This window comes from Peromyscus maniculatus, chromosome 10 (assembly GCF_049852395.1).
Source record: "Peromyscus maniculatus bairdii isolate BWxNUB_F1_BW_parent chromosome 10, HU_Pman_BW_mat_3.1, whole genome shotgun sequence".
In the NCBI taxonomy this organism is placed as follows: Eukaryota; Metazoa; Chordata; class Mammalia; order Rodentia; family Cricetidae; genus Peromyscus; species Peromyscus maniculatus.
In genome coordinates, this window is record NC_134861.1 from 2,697,960 (window position 1) to 2,720,353 (window position 22,394).

Consider the following 22,394-nt stretch of genomic DNA (forward strand, 5'->3'; position numbering starts at 1 on the left):
CTGAATCCAAAATGCATTTTAAAAATTAGTTTCAGAAGCACTAACCCATTCCATTGTGAAGAGCAAACTCTACTAACTAGAATTCTGTAACTATTGACAGTGGACTTTATTCTGCTGAAAAGGAATTTAAACAGCAAAGTGCACACATCTTAAGTGGGCAGGCCAATGAGTATCGGTCAACACGTTTCTTTCAATCACTCCCCAGTCAGGATGAACAGCCCTTGCTTATGCCCCTGTCCAGTTGCTCAGCTTTCCTCATTGTTTCCTGCCATGGACTCATTTCCATGGCTATGATTATGCATCCAAACTTACCACCGTGTTCTTCCCGCCACATTGTAAGATCTGCCTGTGCTGTCTTCACAGCTGTCTGCAGTTAGTTCCCTTGCAAGGTCATGCCAACACTGTGTCCCTACAGTAGCCTGTGTGTCCACCAGGGGTTGACACTTCTGACTTCTGGTGAGGGGTTTCTGGTCCCCTGGCACTCTGAGCATTTTTTGTGGCATGATGTGGGTCATGCAAGTTTCTATAGGGTGTGCGCCACGGCTCCTCTCTGTTGAGTGCCAACTCTCCTGAGCTGTTCTGAAGTGGCTGCACCTGCTGCCACCACCAGGCACCACCGGTGTCTGTCACTCTTTGTGGCTCTGATTTCAGGCCTTTGGAGATGATGAACAAATGCTCACTTACCACCCCAAACCCCCTGCAGTTTGACAGCCCATTGCTGTTGTTGAGGTTTTTAGAAATACTATTTGCTGCCCAAACTGTGAGAACAGCATTTGTTTTGTATTCCCAAGTAAAGACTGGTCTGCTCTGGTCATAGTGGCATGGAGGCAGGTGGCTGGGGACCACATTGTGATGAACCCCTGACCTGGAAGCTGGGCCTGAGGAAGCAGAAGGGGGCTCGGCTGCCTCACCCCCGCGGAAGGAGTGCTGTGGAGTGGTTGGAATGTTCTTGTCATTTGATGAGTAAAGAGCATCCTCGGAGAGGCTAAGCCGGTGTGACGGCGTATGTGGCAAGACACTCCAACTCTCACACTTGCTCCCTGTGTCCTGCCCAGCCCCTCACCTGCGTGGTGTCGTCACCATGGGCTCCATGAGGGGAGCAAGAAGGGAAAGGAGCTGGGCAGCTTGCTCTCGTGTTCCCGTTCTGCTCTGGGGGTAGATGACGACCCCACAGCCTATCTCCTGGACTCATTGTTCTCCACGGCTCTACCTCAGTCACCCACCATGATACTCTGCTCCCTCTCTCCTCACTTCTGTCCTTCCTGGGTCTTCTAGGTGACACTACTGTCCCCTTCCCAGGACTCACCTTCACTGTCTAGCCAGGATGGCCCAGGGATTCACCAATTACTCATTTCACACATATTCCCCAGGCAGCCGTGAGCTGGAGCTGGAGTGGGAGGAGGAGGGAGGAAACATGGCCACCACCCTCGGACACAGAGCATTGATGAGCAAGAACAAACAGACCTTTCCCACCAAGCAGGGTGAAAGTGTGGACACGGCAGGAAGCCATGTGGGGTCAACAGTAGAAAGGGGATCCCTAGAGAAAGCCTTCAGGAGGGCCCCATCATCGGCATAGTGAGGGCATAGGTCATTTGGCTTGGGATGGGGTGTGCTGTTCACATGAGGCAGCCAGGAGGGGACAGGTGGCCTGGCTGACCATTAGACTGTTGATCTGACTCAGAGGAGTCAAGGGCAGAGGTGAGGAGGTTCTTTAGCATGTCTCTGGTGGAGGGGGTGTCTGGAGGAGAGCACCTGGTGGGAATCGGGAGGCTGAGACCATGGTCTGATTCTTCTACAAGTGCCCATCCATGAACAAGCCTGTGGGGTGGGGTGAGGTGAGGTGGGGGAGGACAAGGAACTTCTCTCTCTCTCTCTCTCTCTCTCTCTCTCTCTCTCTCTCTCTCTCACCTCTCTCTCCTCTCTATTTCCCCTCTCTCTCCACTTCCACGTGGCCGGGACAAAGCCCAGGTCCCCAGTACTGGTTAACTGTCTTTGTGTGCTACCCTCCCAGCATGTGGGCAGACTCCTCTAGTGTTTACCAGACCACCTCTGTGGTTCCAGACCTCAGGTCTGAGGAGTCTCCTGGTCCACCTTGCCCTTGAAGCACTGAGGGCAGCTGAAAGCCCTCACTCAGGATGAGTAGGTCAGCACATCTCAGGTGGAGGGAGGAGCTGGGCCAGGGTCCCTCTCCCCATGCTGGAGGAGGGAAAAGCGGCAGGTTTTAGAGCATCATGACGCTGGGCCTCATGGACTGTAGTTGTTCTCATGCGTGCATTCAGCAGTTATTTATTGGACATCGATTCTGCGCTGAGTGCTATTGTGGGTGCTGTAGATACTTGAGTTAACTAGATAGATGGCGGTCCAAGCCCCTGGGACCCACACTCCAAGGGAAGGAGTGGAAATTGAGCAACAAACACAGTATGTGCGATAGTGGAGAAGGGGGGGGGCGGGGCAGAAAGAAATCCTACAAGTTGCAAGGGGACTGGAGCGTCAGGAATGTGTGTGGTCAGAAATGGCCTTGGCGACTTGGCAGCACATGTGTGAGGACTCCAGAGGAGGCGTGGGAGAAAGCCAGGAGGGAGCCCGATCGTGTACTCAGCAGGGAGGTTGGCATGTACAAAGGTCCTGAGGTAGGTGGTGCAGAACGGCATGGAAGCAGAAGTCTGGGACCGAGGGAGTGGGGGAGGAAGCAGGAAGAATCAGCATTTGGAGAACCACATAGTGAGGACTCCGGCTGGACCTCTGAGGGAAGTAGGGGGCCACAGCAGGGATTCCAGCAGAGCAGTGACGTGACCTGAGAGTACCTTTGTGGGGATCAGCCTCAAGCAAGGGTGGCAGTTAGGAGAGCCAGCAAGCAGGAGTTGGAGGCCCCAGGGGTGGCGTGGGCATGGGTGGTGACCTTGAATTCCAGATCTGCTGGTGGTTGGATTTGCTGGTTGGTACTTTAAATGTGGGACAGGAGAGAAAGCATGTGAGGCGGCACTAAGCGTTTGACCCGAGTTATGGAGAAGACTCCGAGAAGGAGGAACTTAGGCAGGCACACCTGTCCTGGGTCTGTCATTGCGTCACCCCCACGGGAGAGCAAGTGCCTGCTCAGGGTGTGGTGTGGAGGAGGATGGGGGAGTGCAGAGAATGGGACCACACTGTGGGCAGTGGGAAGGATGGGCGAGCGCGGGCTCGCACCATGGGGTAGCTGTCCTTCCCCACAAGAGGAGCACACTGGACCCCGGCAGGAACGGGGACAGGGGACTACCATAATATGGACAACAGCCTGTGGCTCATCAACAAGAACGTGGACCCTCCTCCCAGAAGTTAGGCCTCAGCGGGGAGCTGAGTCCAGGGACAAGTGTGGGATCCCAGTCTCTGGTGTCAGTTGAGGTCTGAGGTCAGGCTGTTGGGGGTGATGATGGGGAGGAGCCAGATGAGGGGAGCCAGAGATGGCTGGGAGCTCTGGAGAAACATTAGGCGGCAATGTGGAGGGAGGGGTGAGGGAGTGGAGTGCATGGCTTGGCCTTGGACGGTGCAAGACCTCAGTCAGGTGGAGGTCTGTGAGCAGCCATGATTGGGCACCCTGGCCTTGCAATAGGAGCCAGCTGGGAGGCAGTAGTGAGGAACGCCGCTGTGGCGAGCAGTCGGGAATTAGGAGCCTTTCTCCCAGAATGTTGTGACCTCTCCGGGTCCCACGTGTGCCTTACTCACATGTCTCACATGCTCTCTAGTCAGGGTCACACCTTGAAGTGCTGGTTTTAATTCCCTGGGAAGCACAGCACCCTGGGTGGGCCGGGTGGACCATTTAAACTTCCACCTTGGCCTGGGGCAGGACGGGATGAGACTGGCTTGCAGGTGCTGGGAGCACTCTGGGCGCACACTCCTGGGTCAAGAGCCAATGCCTGGCTCCCACCTCTTTCCTCCTTGTCTTTCTCTCTTGCCCTCTGTCTGCCCTTCCCTCGTCCCCTCCGTCTCTTTCTCAGTCCTTCTCTCCTTTCTTTCTGCCCTGCAGTTTCTAGTGCTTCGTTATATTTTCCTTACCGGCCACGAGAGAGGGTGGCTTCTTGAGGAATGAGGGATGGAGGGCAGAGGCAGAGAAAGGCGGGCAAGGTACAGCTGAGAGGCCCCTGAGCATCCAAACTGTTGAGCAAGGCTGGCCAACCATGGGCTACACTGATCCCGCCTTCCGCCAGCCCCCTGTCCCCGAGTGAATGCCCTTCCTTCCTTAGAGCGTCTGCCTTCTCCTGGGTCTGTGGTGACAAAGTCCATACACAGCTACCACAGTAGAAGTAGGCCTGTCTCCTCATTCTGAGACTGTGTCCCTGATCAAGGTGACCCATGCTTTTTCCATCTCCTAGACAGTCATAGAGATCCAAAGCAACTTGGCATACAGAGGGCCCTGAAGAGATCCCGGGATCCCTGGGGGAGGGTCTTCCTGAGTCTAAGCCTCACCTTCACCCCGACTGCCACCAGCTCTGACCAAAGTGTTCCATCCTCACCTGGGGCTAGGACATGCACCTGCCTCCCAGCCTGTGCGAACAATCCCTTGGTGGTCCCTTGTACCTGGGGCTGCTGGGATTTCGAAGGGGGATCTGCCTCAGCTTTGGGAGCAGCCCTGATGCTTGGTGTTAGGCTATGGATGCAGCATTCTTTCAGAGCTCTGCCACTGACCTTCAAGGGGGTTCTCTCTGGGCCTCTGCAACCAAATACTCCCCTGCATGCTGCCCCTGAGGGAGGGTGTGTGGCTGGCTACCTGTGGTCCCTCCCTTTTGGGTGGTGAGCCACGCTGACGTGGGCAATGAGTTCCAGTGTACAGAGGGGCTCCAGCACCAACAGCATCTCCATTCTCTGCTGGCCATGGCTGCAACCTCATCTTTAGCCTTCTCTTCCAGATCTGGCTGCCACAGCAGAAACTAACAACCCCAGCCCATCTTCCTGCCCACAGGCCTGGGAGGGTCTACCTCAAACAGGTACCTGCTGAGGTCACCAAGCGATGCCTCAAGATTGTTCATGCAGGCCGGGAGGCCGGATGAGGCTAGCCCAGGATGAGGATGGAGAACTGTGGGCAGAGTTGATGGCAGTCGGGTGAAGGTGGGTCTGAGACTCAGGAAGACCCTACCCCAGGGGTCCTGGGATCTCTTCAGGGGCCTCTGTATGCCAAGTTGCCTTGGATCTCTAGAGGACAGAGAAAGCATCCAGTTCTGCCGGGGCAGGGGGGATCAATGGGTAATCAAATGACCTCAGGCTCAGGCCCGGATAAGTCTGATCCTCAGGGCCCAATCCCTCTCTCCTCCCTTCATCCAGCAGGACCCAGAAGAGCAAGGACTTTCTCCAAGGGCACTAGGGAGCCACTGGGACTGATTTGGGTGTGCTGACCTGGCATGTAGGGCTTACCTGGGAGGTAGAACCAGGCTGAGGAGGACACACCCTGAGCACAGAGGTGAGGGAGTGTCCTTCATTGGCTGTAGGTGGCTGGGCCATCTCTGTCCCTGAGTAGACCCTGTCTTATACTCTCTCCACATGTACCCCACATCTACAGAGTCCTCCGAAAGTCCTAAGACAAGGTGCTAAGTTTGGGAGCAGAAAGCACCCCTCTGAGGAGAGGTCCCAAGCTCATCATCGTGGGGAGAGCTGTCACCTTGTGGGCCCTGGGAGACAGTGTGGGTATTCCACCTGAGGGAGGAGGGGTTGTTGCTACCACATCCCAAGTCATGGGGTTCCCCTGACAAGCTAAGGGTCTGACTTTGAGCCACAGCAGTATTCATGGGTGAGGTACCTGAGTCAGGGCAGACGGACCCTGATTCTGAAGCCAACTAGCCTGCTTTCAGACCTTGAACCCCTGTCTGCTAGGCACCCCAGTTTCTACCCCTGCAGCCATGGCTTGGGGACCCAGGACAAGGCACCCAGAGGGGCCACAGAGTGACCTCCGCACAGGGTCTGCCGGCTGGACCTTGCTAACAGGCTGCTCCCAAGAGCCCTCCCTGCTTTCGGCAACAGCTGTGGGACAGAGGCAAACACCTGGCCCACCAGGCCACCACTGGTCTGTGGGGCCTGGGATGGAGACTGTCCCAGCTCGCAGACCAACAATTGCAGCAGATGAGTCGATGGAGGGCTTGGGTAAACCCTGCTGCTTCCTCCACCTGGGGCCTATAGAACCTTTCAGAAAAGCCAGGAACATTCCATTCCCTCCGATGCTTCCCAGGAGGTCTTTTTGTTTTGGAAGACTGGCATGGGCGTCGGGAACAGCTGGACAGCTCTTAGGGGAGGGTACAGAATAGAGGCTTTGTCTGGGAACCCCTTTCAGAGGCCCCCATCAGGATTGACAGAGGGGTGGTCCCCGGCAGGGGAGTGCGCCTTGATATCACCAGGCTCCAGCTCATGGGACCCAATCCCGCTGTGGTTCATCCTCCTCTTTAGCCATTTTGGCAAGCCACAGATAGCACAAGCCTTGTGCTAACGCATCACACTTTCTTGGGGATCAGTCAGCTCTTGATGAGCCCCAGGCAATGCCTCTGTTGGCCCATTTCACAGGCAGGAAAGCCCATTCACCTATTGGAAGCATGGCCTTGAAGGCATGAATATCTCCATGTCAGGGCCTTCAGACTCAGGGGCCATCGGAAGTGGGCTGGGGGTGGGAACCAGCTCTTGTAGGCTGCCGACTGGAGATGGGGAGGATGCAGTTTTGCCAGCAAAATCCTGCAATTAGGAAGCGATTCACCATACATGGAGCTGTACTGGAGCCCCGCCTCTCCCAGGCTCAGACAGATGTGTGTGTCCTGCAGATGTGTTGTAGATTCCTGGAATGAAAAGCATCACAGAGCCAGCAATGTCTACCCCACCCATTACACTGTTACTCGCTCTGTACCCCGGTACCCACAGTCTGCTGCCTCTGTGGCCTGTGCCTGGAGTGTCCAGGCTGCCCCCTGCTGCTCAGGCTTGTTCCTCTCACACAGTCCTATTTAGGACCTGCTCACAGATGGCTTCACAGCTTCCTTTCTGAGGGACCCTGTGCTCCATACCCCAGCTTTCTGCTGTTGCAGTCAGGTGAGCCCAGGCTGAACATCCTGGGGCGTGGGAGCTGGTGAGGGACGGCATCTCGGGAACCTTCCTGCGGCATCTGAGCTCCATGTGGACTTCCAGTCCTGGGCTGCCTGGTCACCTTCCTGGAGCACCAGGAAGATTCCCTCTTCCCTTTCTCCCTCTTTACTTCTCTCTTCTCTTCCTCCCTATTTAGAGGCTGGGGACAGCAGGGGACAGCAGGGGACAGATAACTTCCTATTTGCAAGCAGAACTAGGGCCAGCTGCCAGGGCTTCAGTCTCTGTCCCTGCCTGGGAGGCAGCCCTGCCCCCTCTTCTACCTGTCTCCTTTTCTTGATGGAAGTGGCCAGTGGTCATGCTGGGTACCCGGGACATGACGACTGGTATGCCCTGAGGTCCATGAACCCAAAGGTGTCGATACTGAACTTTCACAGCTATCTGGGGTGGCCTAGCTCTATGCCAGGGTCTCCTCCACTTCATCTTCCTTGTCTGTCCCCGAGGGCCATAGAAGACAGGTCTTGTGATGTCACCTGAAGTCTGTGGAATCTGCAGCCTTCTTTAATGGTTCCACTAAGCCACTGCTCCCCGCCTGGACCAGGAGCCCTCCAAGCCTCCAAGCTAGGTTCCTGAGAAAGGCTGTCAGGGGCAGGAGGAACAAGCAGGCACTGAACACACACCTGGAATTCTATTTATCATTGTTTATTCAGTCAGCCTTTGTTACATAGCCCCGAATGGCCTAGCACTCACCCTGTAATCTAGTATAGCCTCAAACTCATGGCAGTCCTCCTGCGATTAGGAATTTGGTGGACCCATCATGGCACTGGCCGACTGGTAGCCATGGCCTGTGTAACTATCTCCAGCATTGTGGAGATAGTCCTGTAGACATTGCTAGATGGGAATATATCTGGGATCTTGGTGCCCCCTCCCAGGCCACGTTATAGGCTTGATTCTTGGCCACGATTCTATGGGAGGTAGCAGGGCCCAGTGAAAGGCCTTGGGTTGGAGGTGGCGGGGGGGGGGGGGCTTGAAAAGGTTACTGGCATCCTGGCCCCCCTTCTCCCCTCTCTTTCCTGAAACAAGTGGTGAATGGTTTCACTGTGTCATGTGCTCCACCTCGACGCACTCACTACCCCTCTGAGAGGCCTAGAAGTGATGCCTGGATTGTGGACCAATACCTCCAACATCAGCTGCACAGCCCTTTTCTCTCCATAAGCTGCTCATCCCAGGCATTTCTCACAGAGACCCAGAGCCTACTGGCGCAGCAAGGAAAAGAGCCAACTGCAGTTAGAGTGCTTCCAACCCAGTCCATGCCTCACTTGGTCCATGGTGGTCAGACTCTAAGCTCCGCCACTGTGAGGCTGAACTGGATGACCCTCACAGTGCTTATGTTAGATCCCAGCCCCAGCACTGGGCCATGCACAGCCCTGGCTCCAAGGGCACCCAGAGCATGGATCTCTGTTTTTTGGGATCCATCCTAGTGGTGGTCAGTGTACCCTTAGGAGTACACATCTGATGTCCAGACATGAGGGTGTCATCCCCTTCCCAATCTCTGAAAGGCCTCCAATGCCACATGATATTTCCCCTATTGGCCCTCATGACTCTACTGTGCCCCACTATGTGGAGGAACACTTGGGGCTCTCAGGTACTTCTGCCCATTCCCAGTCCCAGGCCTCTAGTGTCCAACATCTGGGAGGAGATGTGGGCTTGTCAGCCTTCCATGTGCAGAGCAGTGGATGGTGACTTGAGTGCCCTGGGACTTGGAAGTTCAGATCTGGGAAGCAACATGCTGCCCTCCCTAATCCTGGCCATTATATGGGATCAGTTTTCCATGGTCACCCAACAAACTGGTTGCATTTTTCCATAAGCTGCTGTGACCCTGCTATGAACTTGCAGTGGTTTTCTAGCACTCGCAACAGCATGTTTAACACACACGGCTAAACCCGAGCTTTGAATTTTTCATGCGGCAGGCTAGCGAAGGCACCTCATTGTTGTTGTCGTCGAGGGCTTTGATCCTCCCCCTCCCTCCTCCAGGCTGGAGGGATCAGAAATGCCCAGGCTGAAGGCACATCTCAAGTATTCCAGAACCTTCTTCAGGATGCCCTGCCAGAAATGTCACAGGAAATTAGCCAGAGCTGATGTCAGGCTCAAGGAAGCAACATTCAATCAGTGACACCATTCTCTCCCCAAATTGAATTATTCATCGTTTCCCGGTCTTAATAAAATAATTACTGCTCGAGTTTGCCCTCCCTTTGAGAGGGTCTTGCTTCCTATTAGAATGTGAAAAGGGCTAAGGAGGAGTTCTCCGGGGAGAGGGGAGCAGGAGGCCACTGAACGCCTCCCCCATGTCCAGCTCCTTCCCTCCAGCTCCTTCATCCGGATCCACCACCATCCCCTCCTAGTGACCAACGTCCAGTTGACTTCCAGCTGCCAGCCTGGACACCGAGACCCTTCTCCGCATGATGGCTGCAAATGCTATATGATTAGTAGGGGAAATGTCGAATGGCGACGATCAGTATTACAGGAACTCGGGGACTGCCATGATGTACCAAAGTAGGGATAATGACAGGTGAGATGGATGAGAAAATGGGAGTCTAGTATTATGGCGTACCAGAGGGTCCTATCAGTGACCTCACCGGGGATGCTGTGGAGCACACCAAGAGTGATGCTTGTCCTCTGTCCCCGTGGCTGGCGGTCACTCTCCAAGGGTGCAGCTCCATGCCTCACTCAAGCAGGGTGCTTAGGTCTAGTGCCTCTGAGTCTGTGTCATGACCCCACCCATGGGACCCAGGAGCACTCTGGTAGCCTCAGCATCAAGCCCCATGCCCTGTGGCCCCAGCCATGTATTCTGGCCACTCTCTCCACCTCCCGAGACAACAGGGAGACCCTGGGGGATGCTGTCTGCCTGCCTCAATTTTCCTTCTCTTGTGGCAGTTAGACACAACTAGAATCTGATGGGCTCCTCCAAAGACTCACCTGTCCAGGTGCATGGCTCTGGGGGATAAGAGTGAGCCTTCTAGAAAGGGCAGAGCACAAGCTCGGGAAGAGACCCCAGGGGCACCCCTGGAGAGCGTTTGAATCTGGCTCTGAGCTCCGCACCTTCTGGACTGCAGTAACAGTGAGATGAAAGGACACCACGTGACTTCTCTCCTTGCTGTGATTAGATACCTAACAAGAAGCAACACGAGGTGATCAGGTTTATTTTACACCCCAGTCTGAGGGTACAGTCCAAAGGCGTGGTGGCAGGGTAGGAGACAGGTCAGCTGGTGTCAGCAGTCAGGAGACAGGGAGATGAGCACTGGTGCTCAGCTTGTTTTCTCCGTTTTGTTCAGTGAAGGATGCAGCCGGTGGAAGGTGACCCCCACATTCAGAGTGGGTCTTCTCAGTTAACCCTCTCTGGCCACACACTCAGACACCTCAGAAGCCTGTCTCCTAGGTGATTCCAAATCCAGTCGGGCTGCCAATGCAGAAAAGGGAGCCCAGAGCAGCCAGTGGGGACCCTACATTCATCCCAGTTCTTTACCCAGCAGTAGGGTCATGATTCTTTGGCCTCAGTTGTTTCCTCTGTAGAATGGGTAGAAGGCTATTGTAAATTAAAGTCTGGCTTCAGTGACTGGATGTGGGGCTAAAAGTGCCAGCCTTTGTCTCATGTTCCTGCCCCCGGCAGTGAGGGGGCAAGAACTGGTATGTAGAAAATCAGACAGGAATGGGGCCATCCTCAGCACACTCTGGCATCCTGTCTTCCTGTGCACCATATAAGTCCCTACAGCCCACATGCCTGCTCCAGCCACCACCTCAGAGACTCCACGGGCAGACCCATTTCTTGTGGGTCTTGTGGACTCTGTGTCCAGTGTCAGTTCTAGCACTGAGGGGAACTCTGTGGATAAAGGCCACTGCTGATGCCTGTGTCTGTCTGAGTGGAATGAATGAGTGCATGTAGTGGGCACTCACTGAGTTGAACTGCCCGTCACACTATCCTCATGACAACCCCTCGGAGATATCCTGAGTAAATGACCTACATTCCAGGACCTCAGTTTCTTCCTATATAGAATGGGCAGAAGGGCATCATTACCTGAAGGTGAGGAGGGTTTTAAGTGTTTGGGTGTGGGGCTGAGAGTGCTGGCCTTTGGTCTGTGACTCTTGCAGTGGGCCAGTGACCCTGTGAACATTCAGGGAAACTAAGTCACTGGTCGTACATGACCCAGGACTGAAAGACAGAGGCCAGGCACCTGTCCAAGGAAGCTGACCTCCAGACTCAGGCTTGATATCATGGCTGAATCCCTTCCTTCCTTCCTTCCTTCCTTCCTTCCTTCCTTCCTTCCTTCCTTCCTTCCTTCCTTCCTTCCTTCCTTCCTTCCTTCCTTCCTTCCTTCCAGATTATTTATTATGTATACAGTGTTCTGCCTGCATGTATTCCTGCAGGCCAGAAGAGGGCACCAGATCTCATTACAGATGGTTGTGAGCCACCATGTGGGTGCTGGAAATTGAACTCAGGACCTCTGGACGGGCAGGCAGTGCTCTTAAGTCCTGAGCTGTCTTCTCCAGCCCAGCTAAGTCCCTTTCTGAATGCAAGATTCTAGGATAGTGGCCCCTGAGTCATTAGGATAGGCCACGCAGCCTGGTCATTCAAAGGAAATAGGCTTGTGTGGGGACTGAGTTTTGAACTCAGGATGTATGCAGGTGTTGACTGTGGGGATAAGGCCACATATTTGCCAGGTATTTGGCTTCTAGAGCTCAAATCACATATTTTAAGCATGGATTGATGGAAGAGATTCCCACACACTTTAGATGCTTCGTGTGTGTGTGTGTGTGTGTGTGTGTGTGTGTGTGTGTGTGTGTGTGTGTGTGTGTTGTGATCCCTGGGATAAGGTAGGGGAAGCCTTGGCCCAAGGGTTTCAGGGACGAGCTCACTGGTGTGGGTTTACACCTTGTCCTAGCTGTAACAGTACACATTGGAGACTGGTAAAGCAATTTGTTGTTTAACTTTGGGGGATGAGACCAGTGATTTGTGCTTATTGAATTTAGAAATGGCGAGAAGGAAAGTTTGGTGGATCTGGGGAGACGCTGTCATTCTCATCCGCAGCCCTGGAGTGTGGCTGCGTGCATACAAATGGCCTGATTAATCTTTCAGTGGGGGGCCTCGTGCTCACCAGCCTGCCGCGAAAATCTCTGCCTCCCCATGCTGCACTGGAAGTCTGGGAACAGGCGGGAGGAAATCTCCAAGCACGCATCCCCACCCCCAGGAGACCCTGGAACCTGAATAGGGCCATGGTGGAGTGTCTACTGTGTTTATTCAGCATTAACTCATTCATCAATGATGCACACAAGCTTCTACACTGGACCACGGTGAACCAGAGATGCCACAGTGAACTGGATAAGTTTGTACAATTGGGAACTTCACAGACTAAATGAGTAAAAAGGGTGCAAACAGCTTCCCTGTCAAGTGGCATCAGAATACTGTAAGCCAACCAATCTTCATGGAAGAGTTGTCATGGGTAGGAAAGTTGGAGAAGGCTCTGTGGATTAGCATAAGTGGGAACTTCAGTGATGGTCTGTGAACACCCTGTTGGAGAAGGTACAACCAAAACCCTTATGCCCCAAGGGGCTGGGGCTGTCCAGGGAAATGAGCACACCAGTTGGTTGAGGTGGTAGGGCAGAGGCATTCAAGAATGCCTCACTAACAAGAGGGGCCTCAGTCTTAGTGCAAGGAAGCCATTGGAGGGTTTGGGGCCAAAGGGGATCATGTAGGAGGATTGTTTAGCAGAGCAATGGGTTGAGTGGATTGTTGTGGAGTGAGGGACAGGATTTGTGGGAACGTCACCTCCTTAGGAGTACCCAAAACTGTACTCTGACCATGTTCTGGAAATGTTCTGGCTGCCTGGGCCAGAATCCCCCATGACCTGAGCTCAAGGACCAGCATTATCCTCTGGGGACAGAGCACCAACTTGTGATCTCAACTGCCAAAGTAGAGGCTTCACCTACTTCTCTTTTTTTTTTTTTTGGTTTTTCGAGACAGGGTTTCTCTGCATAGCTTTGCGCCTTTCCTGGAGCTCACTTGGTAGCCCAGGCTGGCCTCGAACTCACAGAGATCCGCCTGGCTCTGCCTCCCGAGTGCTGGGATTAAAGGCGTGCGCCACCACCGCCCGGCGACCTACTTCTCTTAAAAGAGGTTAAAAGCTAAGCAAAAGCAGAGAGAGAGAGAGAGAGAGAGAGAGACAGAGACAGAGACAGAGACAGAGAGAGACAGAGAGACAGAGAGAGACAGAGAGAGACAGAGAGACAGAGACAGAGAGAGACAGAGACAGACAGACAGACAGACAGACAGACAGAGACAGAGACACAGAGAGGCAGAGGCAGAGGCAGAGGCTGGCCAGTGAGCTAGCCTGGGACAGGGAAGCTGGGACTGACAATGGCAACCTCACTTCTAGCTGAGGCAGGCACACAATGGACCAGTGATCCAGGTCAGAGTCCTGACCATGCCACTCACTCTCTACAGAATCAGAGTAAAGAAAGAGCACAGCCCTGGACTCAAGGACCAGGGAAGTGACCGTCACTAGCCTCTCACTGCGTGCCAGGCCTGTGTGACCCCAACCATGGTCTCTGAGGCCTGATACATGGGCTCAGGTATCCGTGTGTGGCAGCAAGGCTGAAGGCAGATGTTAGCTCCCCTCCCACTGGGAGCCCTTCCATCACCAGGGTGTCAGTCAGTCTCTGCTCATCCAACACTTCTCTCTTTTTAATGGAGCAGAATGATACCAATCTCTATTCTCTTCACAGTGTAATGTCGGTGGCATTCTGGCTCCCCCAGGATACCAGGGAAAGGTGTGACATCTCCCCAGGCACCAGCACACAGGCTTCCCTCTGCCATCATAAGGATGGGATGGCAGCATCTTTGGGGATCTCAGAGCTGGAGTTTTCTCATTTCCGCTGATTTTAATGTTGCCGCCATCCCAGGAGCCCTGTGCTCGAGATGAACAGGCACTTTTCCAGTTTGTGTCTTGTTCTTTTATAAACACACATCCTCACTGTAGAATACAGAGCAAACACTGCAGGGGAAAAGTTTACCCACAATCCCACTCACAGAGGGGAATATAACTCGCTCCTCGCAGTAGCCATGCACTTGAAATGACATTGATGTGCACTCTGCAGACCTGGTGAATGCAAGTCATATGGAAGCATGGTCCTCAGCTGCAAAGCTGGTAAGTCCCCAGCTGTGTCCTCCGGCCATGGCCCAGGAAGGCCACTGGGGCTCTTCCCCTCCTCAGATAAGGACTCCAAAGAACAGAAAGGTCAATGCTGTCCAACTCCAGAATCCCCTTTGGAAAGTCCTTTAGGATGGATGGGAATGTCATGGCTGCCTGGGCCAGAGTCCCCCATGACCTGAGCTCAGGGCCCAGCATTATCCTCTGGGGACAGAGCACCAACTTGTGACCTCAACTGCCAAAGTAGAGGCTTCACCTACTTCTCATAAGTCCCTTGCTGCTGTGGCACTGGGAGCCTGCCCCTGGTGCCTTCCATCATGCGGGTGTCTGTTCTGTGGGGCCAGAGGTTCCCGAGCACAGCAGGTGGGACAATGCTGGTGTTGTGACTCTTTCCCAGAGCTGGCCCAGCCCCGTGGCTTCAGGAGCCAGGTCTGTGCCCCTAAGCCTGCCGGTCCATCGCAGTGTGAACAAAGCCGTACTTATCACACCGCCTGCCGTGACATCTGTGTCCCTCAGGTGCTCAGGTTCTCAGCCCTCCTGAGCACTGCCTCCCACCCATGGGCAGCATCTCAAGTGTTGTACAGTGACTGGACTGCAGAAAGATGAGGCTGCTCTCTGACAGCCGAGGGCTGACCCTGAACGTTGCACCTCACCTTTGTAACTCAAAGCAACGAGAGAGGCCTATCTGTGACATTGGGCCTGTCTCTGTTGGAGTCCTTGCTCTTCCGCTGAGTCACTGTGTGACCTGGGACAAGTCAGTTTACTTCTATGAACCACAATGTACTCATTCATAAGATGGGAAATAACCAACACCCCCTTGAAGAGTTGTGAAAGTGTATTTGAATATTGCCTGTAAGTGAAAAGGATGGAATCTGATAGTGGGTGTGTCTTAGGGTTCCTATTGCTGTGAAGAGACACCATGACCACAGCAGGAAAACATTTAATTGGGTCTGGCTTACAGCTTCAGAGGTTTAGTCCATTATTGCACTAGCAAGAAGCATGGCAGCATGCAGGCTGACATGGTGCTGGAGAAGGGGTTGAGAGTTCTACATTTTGATCCCCAGGCAACAGGAGGTGAGCCGTCTCCCACTCTGGCCGTAGCTTGAGCATATAAGACCTCAAAGCCCACCCCCGCAGTGACACGCTTCTTCCAACAAGGCCACACTTCCTAATAGTGCCACCCCCTATGGACCAATCATTCCAACACATGAGTCTGGGGGGGCCATACCTATTCAAACCACCACAGGGTGTTACATGATGCATTGATGGTGGCGATAATGGTGGTGATAATGGTTACACTGGTGATGAAGTGATGACAGTGGTAGTAGTGGTGGAAGGGATGCTGGGGAGGAAAGTGATGTTGGTGATGTTAGTAATGAAGTCAATGATGGTGGTGATAATGCAAGTCAAAGCCAGGGTCTGAATGATAGAGCTCAGGAGTGAATCTCACAGCAATGGTTCTTCCAGTGCTCCCTGCTGTGAGAGTCCTGCGTGTGTAGCGGGGGGGGGGGGGGGGCGCGGGGGGGGGATCCTGATTGATTTTGAGCTGAGGGGGCATGAGAGCGGGGTGTGAGGCATCAGACCCACCAAACAAGTCCCATTCAGAATCCAGGCCCGTCCTCCTCTCAAAGCACCTCTGTCCCATCACATTCTTCCAGCCCCAAGGCTGGTGAGTCCAGCACACTCCTCCCCAGTCCTGGCTGCATACTGTATGCCTCAGAGCTCTGATTTTTTTAGGAGGCTTAGGGGATTGCCTGGTGGTTCTGACAATGTCAGGTTGCAGTGGGGTCCCTGTCTGTTTGCAAATACCCCAGGTGATACAGTCTCCAAAGGCTTGTGATTCCTGCAGAGCACTCGGCTCCTTCTCCCCACAGGGCCGTCTGCCAACGGACCCTTCTCCCTACACCATGTCTGTGGGAAGACAGCGGGCACAGCCAGTGGTCTCCCGGGAGCTTGTCATAAGAGAGGGGCAGCTCTTATGAGTGGGTCTTGATACTCAGCCATGTGAAAATGGAGTGAAGGCCAGAGGTCATCATGATGTAGTGAGGTCACAGAGCTAGTAGGTCCCATCTCCATAGGCAGGTGAGCAAGGTGCCTCTTCTTAAGTCTTGTCTAATCAAATGAAGAAATGGGCCCAGGTATCTTAATCACTGTTCTATTACTGTGAAGAGACATCATAACCAAGGCAACTCATAAGAGAATGCATTTAATCAGGGGCTTACTACAGTTTCAGGTTTTGTTCATTATCATGGTGGGGAGTTTGGTGACATGCAGGCAGGCATGGTGCTAGAGAAGTAATTGAGAGCTACATCCTGCTCCACAGGTGGTGGGGGGGCAGACTGGGCCTGGAGTAGGCTCTTGACACCTTAAAACCCACCTTCAGTCACACACCTCCTCCAACAAGATCACACTTACTCCAACAAAGCCACACCTCCTAATCCTTCTCAAATAATGCCATTCCTTGGTGACTAAGCATTCAAATATATGAGCCTATGGGGGCCGTTCTTATTCAGGCCATCACACCAGGATCACACAGTAAGTTGTATTATCTGTGCACTGTCCATGCCATCCACTCATCTAACCTATCTATCCTTCCACCCTTCACTCGTTTCCCATTTATACGTCTACATATGCATTCATTTCACTTAACCCATTCCCCACATACCTATCCACCAGTTCACTCATCCATCCATCTACCCACCAAGCTAGTCATCCTCCATCCATAAACTCACCCACTGACCATCAATCTTACTAATCATTCACTTGTTCACCATATATCTATTCATCTTCCTGTTTGTCTTTCCAGTCATCTATCTACTCATCCATCCATCCACTCATCCATCCATCCTTCATCCATTTAACCATCTATCCCTTTTCTACTTATCCATTTATCCTTCACCATCACCATATCCATTACATATCTATCCACTACAACATATCCACTACCTATCTATCCACCCATCTATCCTTACTCTCCTCTTTATCCAGCCACCTTCTACCCATCCATCTTCCCTCTACCCATCCATCTATTCACCACTTGTATCCATCCATCCATCCCCCCACTCTCCAAAATCCACTCATCACCCATAGACCATTATTCATCATTCATTCACCTACTTGCTGATTTACCTACCCATCTGCCTGTCCATGCTCCCATCCATTCATATGCTTTGTAGAGACAGTAGTGAAATCATATGGACTCAGTGCTTTCCCAATTCCTCCCTGAGCCTCAGTCAGGGGGGCTGTATAGACATCTCAGGCAGGGAGGCTGATGAGGCAGAGGACCAAAGTGAAGCTATATCTCAGAGAGGGAGCAGAGAGGCAGAGGAGAGGGCCTGGGGTCCCGTAGGAAGTGACAAGTCGCATTTGGGAGGCAGGTGGCCCTGCCCTGCATCAGGTAGAGTCTTCCCACCTGCTTTCCCCACTTCTGGCCACAGTACATACAGCACACTTCCTGTCACAGAGAGGAGTTTCATGGCCTTCCCTTTTGTGAGAGTACAGTGTTTTTCAGTGAGGTTCAGGGCCTCTGTGCTCTGACATTGCCAGGACCCCACTGATGAATCATGAGGACCACTACTTGTCACCCTGGCTCTCATGTGCTTATAATGGTAACTGTGGCTGACCTGAAGTGGGCCAGGCAGCTGAGACATCCAAGGAGGGAATGTGGAATAAAGCCTGTTGCTTCCTCCCAAGAGGCTTTCTGCCTTGAACAGTTCCTGGAGCATTGCATACCAGCTCTTTCTCAGGTCTGGCATGTGCTGCTTGGAGCTGTTTGTGGGATAGGACTTGTCACTGTTGAGGGTCACTGAACAGGTTACCATCCAAATGTCATTGTCTCCTCCTGTTCCACCCCCAACCCTGGCAAGCTCCATAGCTTGGGAGCAAGATCTCAGGCTTGGGAGGGAGACACGAGGTCCTAGACCCTGAAGGCATCTACAACAAAGGGGTACTTGGTTAGTTGGCTCCTGTTTCCCAGCACCTTGGGCTGACTGCTGCAGTCACAGAACACTCTCAGATGCTGATCAAAGTTACTACAGGGAACAGTGGGCCTGTGGAGTATTCCGGACAAGAGGGAAGGAGTCTAGGCTGATTAAAAGAAGCACCTTCCCACCTGCAGGGTGGGGACAATCAGAGCAGGCTTCTAGAAGGAAGTGGCGGCCGAGTGACCTGGTCAGGAAACACGAGAGTAGCAGAGCCCACACCGGGTGGGGGCATGCCCTTCTCTGATATGGGGGCCCTCGAGTCCTCCCAGCTGGTTAGAGGGAGTGTGGTAGGGCAAGAGGCCCTGCACCCAGGCATCTTGGCCTCGTGCTGAAACCGAGCCCGTGCTGGACATAATCCTTCAGGCAGGGCTGTTGGCTGGAGAACCCACCCAGCAGACAAGGAGTTCATTCCTACCCAACCTACGTTGTGGCAGGATGGTGATCCGGTCCATTAGACCATACCATCAAACAGGGCCGTGCAGAGACTGCTTCTGTGTGGGGCCTCATTGCTATCATCATTAGCCTCCCACAGTGAGGCTGGCACAGTCCAGAGCCAGCTTCGATGGGAACTGACTCGGATGGGCCAAGTCAAATCAAGCTTCCTCAGCTCGGTCACACAGAGCAACTCGCCCCAACCGCCATAGTGATGGGGCCAACATGCTCACAAAAACATTCCAGACCATTGGCTTAGCCCGTAGAGTCCAACAAGGGTAGAATGGCAGGTTCAAACATTCAGAGACAGAGTGCCCACGGAACCTTCTAGAAGCTTAGCAGACAGAAGCCCAAGGCTTATAGTGTGGGAATCCTGGGTAATGATACTGGAAGATATTGGGAACCCAAGGTAGAAAGCAGATCCCCAGGGCCCTGAACAGCAGCGTCACCCTAAAGGCAATGTCAAGTGGGTCTGGGATGAACAACACTCGAAGTGGGACTACTGGGTGGCAGGCCATTCTGCAGTGGGAAAGGAAGGGGCAGATTCTGCTTTAGGACACCGGGGACCTGGAGGCCGATGGAGTAGGCTGGGCTCCTGGGTTCAGTGGTGGCCAGGGATGGTGGGTGAGTCACCACACCTGCCGTGGCTGCCCCAGATGCTTCCCATACAGCAGCACATGGTACCACCACCGCTTTATTTAAAATCAGGTATAGCAGGACATCCCTGCCATCCCAGTCGTCCAGAGCCTGATGCCTGAGGATTGCTGCCAGTGTGAGGCAATCCTAGATGACACAGTGTTTTCCAGAACAACCTGGACTGCAGAGTGAGACCCATCCCAAAATGAGCAATTAAACAAGCAAAGCCCCCTCTGCCATCCTCAGAAACTTGGCATTACCTAGGGGTCCCCGCCTTCAGGCTGCTGATGGACTTTGGTTGGTTCATGACTGCCCCTGGGAGGCTGGAGCTTCTATGTGGTCTCTGTTCACCCCCAAGTTTCTAGGTCTTTGGAGAGCCTGCCCTGTGCATACTGCTCAGGGCTCAGTGCTCAAGAAGCATTCAGCCTGGTGAGTGCTTGGTAGTTAGCATTGGATGAATGACTGAGTGATAGAATGCATGGGAGAGCGGCAGGTTTGACAATGGATGGGAGGTTGTGCGAAAATTGGGTGGCCCTAGGCCCCATGTGGCTCCTGTTCCTTCTTTCTCAGCCCCTCATTATGTGCTGGTGGGTAGCCTACCTCAAAACATCAGAAAGTGCTTACCTAGGACCCCACTCTTCATTAACGCATGCATATACCATTAGTGGGCGAAGAGGTACAGAGGTTAGGATTGAAAGTGTATTTGGGGGACACAGCTCTGCCCACGATGTTCTTTTGAGAAATCAAGTGAACACTGGAGTAGGGCAGAGGGCATCCTAGCACCAGGGCTGGACGGGTGAGCCACCCAGCAAGGAGAGCCTGGATGGCAGGCTGAGGAAGAGGGCCACATCCCAGGGTGCTAGGGTCCTGGATGAGCTGTCCGCAAGGGAGGCACATATCATCCATTTATGGCAGAAGATCCTGGTCACAAAGGCAGCACTCACGGGGGCTCCATGTGACAGTGCCTTGGGCTCTACCTGGAAACATGGGGTCACCTGTCACAAGGTGCTAGAGTCCGGATCAGATGTTGGCAGCTCCTGGCCCTTTGTGTTAAAAGGATGACAATGATAACAGAGGCTGAGAGACATCTGGGGATGGTCACAAAAGTGGGGTTGGACACAGACATATTGAATTCTAAACTCAGCCAACCAGCCCTGGCCTCCACTCCCAGAGAGCCAAGGTGACTATACACAGAGCATGAGGCTTGTAAGGACCTGGGCATGAACCCAGACCCACCCAGCTGGAGATGCCATGCCATTCAGGGCTACATGCCAGCCATTGAGGCCGTGGCTGAAACAGGGGGCTGATGTAGGCTGACAGGGCATGATCCAGGCCTTAATTAGCCAGAGCCTACTGTGTCCTGCCAAACTCTAGCCTCCCTGTCAGTGGAAAGGAAAACATTTAGATCTGGTGCATGGCAACAGGATTGTGGAGATGGTGTGGGTGGCATTCAGGAGCATGTGTTGCCATGGCGGCCAGCCCGTGTCCCCCAAGCCAGTCTGTTATTAGCAGTACGAGGCCCCCCATGCACTACTTCCCTTGTAGAGTACAGCTTTGGTGCTTCAGTGTTGAACAAATGGTCCCCTCATGGTCAACAGGTGTCATGTGGGCTAAGGGAAGAAAAGTTGAGGCAGGAGAGGCCCACAGAGTAAGACGAGATGCCCATGTCCCCAGTTCTGCTACCAGGCACCTTTCTTTGAGGCCTAGGGACCCCCACCCAGTGGATGGGTGTCTCCATTGGTCCCCATGGAAGCCTGTGAGCTAAATGGTGTCTTTCCTGTCCCCACCCCCACACACTCCAGGAGGCATCAGGAATGGCTCTCAGCTGTGGCAAGGACTAGTTTTGAGCCCTGATGGTGGAAAGGTTGCCATGGAGATGCTTAAGTCATTGAGGGTTCAGAGGGAGATTCCACGGGTGGGGGACGACTGTAGAATCCCTCTCAATGACAATTGTTTTCATGGGTGACCCATATCTCACAGTCACAATGAGGTGTTGTGTTGGATCTGTCTGTTTTCCTTACTCACTAGTTACCATCCAGGGCCTGTCCTCTGATGAGAACTTGCCTCATTGCTATGTGACATTGAAAGCTCCTTCAATGTCACAGCCACCAGGCTGTCAGGACATGGCCTCCTCCGAAGCAGGGTCTCTGCCGTTGGAATGCACTTTACTAAGAAAGGAGGTCTGAGGTCCCATGACTCAAGTCCTTAGAGGAAAGGAGACACGGACACAGAGGGGAGAGGCCTTGTGACCACGGGGGCAGAGATAAGGGTGGAGGGACCACAGGAGTACCAACACTGCTCCCACCAAAAGACAAACATCAGGGAACACAGGAATCCCACAGTCTTGTCCTAGTCTGGTACTTCTGTCCCTACCACATGGGGGTACTGTCACATCCAAGCCCCCGGCTTACCATACTTCTTGCTAGTACCAACCAAGTGTCGAGTCCCAGGCCATCAGTGTTGTCCATACAGCTTCCACTGGGGGCTCCTTCTGCAGCTCTCTCTGGGCATCAGTCCCATGATGTCCATCAATATTTCTCCCAGCCCAGCCTTGGGATAGTCCCAGAGAAACGCTTTGTTCTAGCACCCTGCCAGCAGTCCCCAGGATCCACACTGCTCTCTGATGCTCAGCCTTGGGCAAGCCCCACCCATCCGGGGGGACCCCAAGTTCCCAGGGAGCCCTGTTCTCACTGCCCCTTGTATCATAACCTGCAGGGATGGGGAGGGAGGTGGGGAGACAGTGGCTGCTGTTTGAGCTCACACAGACATGTAGGCTGCCATGCAGAGCCGGATGACTGGGTGTAAGGACCGTTTACCTTAGCCGAACATGGAGCTGGACTTGCTGCTGCCAGCCTGTGGCCACCAGAAAGAAGGTTCATGAACTTGGGGCTGTCAAGCCAGAGTCAAGTTCTCTTTCAGTTCTAAAGACAGATATTAAGGTGGGATGGGATGGGCTCCTCTGATAGTCATAAGGAAGATGTTTCTGTCTCCCTGGATCTTGGTGGCTTCAGAACTTTATGGCTTATGGTCCCCTCACTGCTGTTCTTCCTCTGTCTTCTATGTCCTTCCTTCGTGACTTCTCCTTCTCTGGATGTTTTAAGGATGCTTGTTATTGGCT

General features: G+C 53.4%; 1 protein-coding gene and 1 long non-coding RNA gene across 6 annotated transcripts in view; both read left to right on the forward strand.

Annotated features, from left to right (window-relative positions):
- Nucleotides 1–9,262, forward strand: part of LOC121832729 (uncharacterized) — a 29,404-nt gene extending 20,142 nt beyond the window's left edge. The window contains exon 2 of the long non-coding RNA XR_006076427.2: nucleotides 8,994–9,262. This is a non-coding gene — a long non-coding RNA (uncharacterized LOC121832729). The remainder of the gene's footprint in view (nucleotides 1–8,993) is intronic.
- The window catches only part of Sorcs2 (sortilin related VPS10 domain containing receptor 2), a 385,723-nt gene that overhangs the window by 182,511 nt on the left and 180,818 nt on the right, over nucleotides 1–22,394 (forward strand). The window lies entirely within an intron of this gene.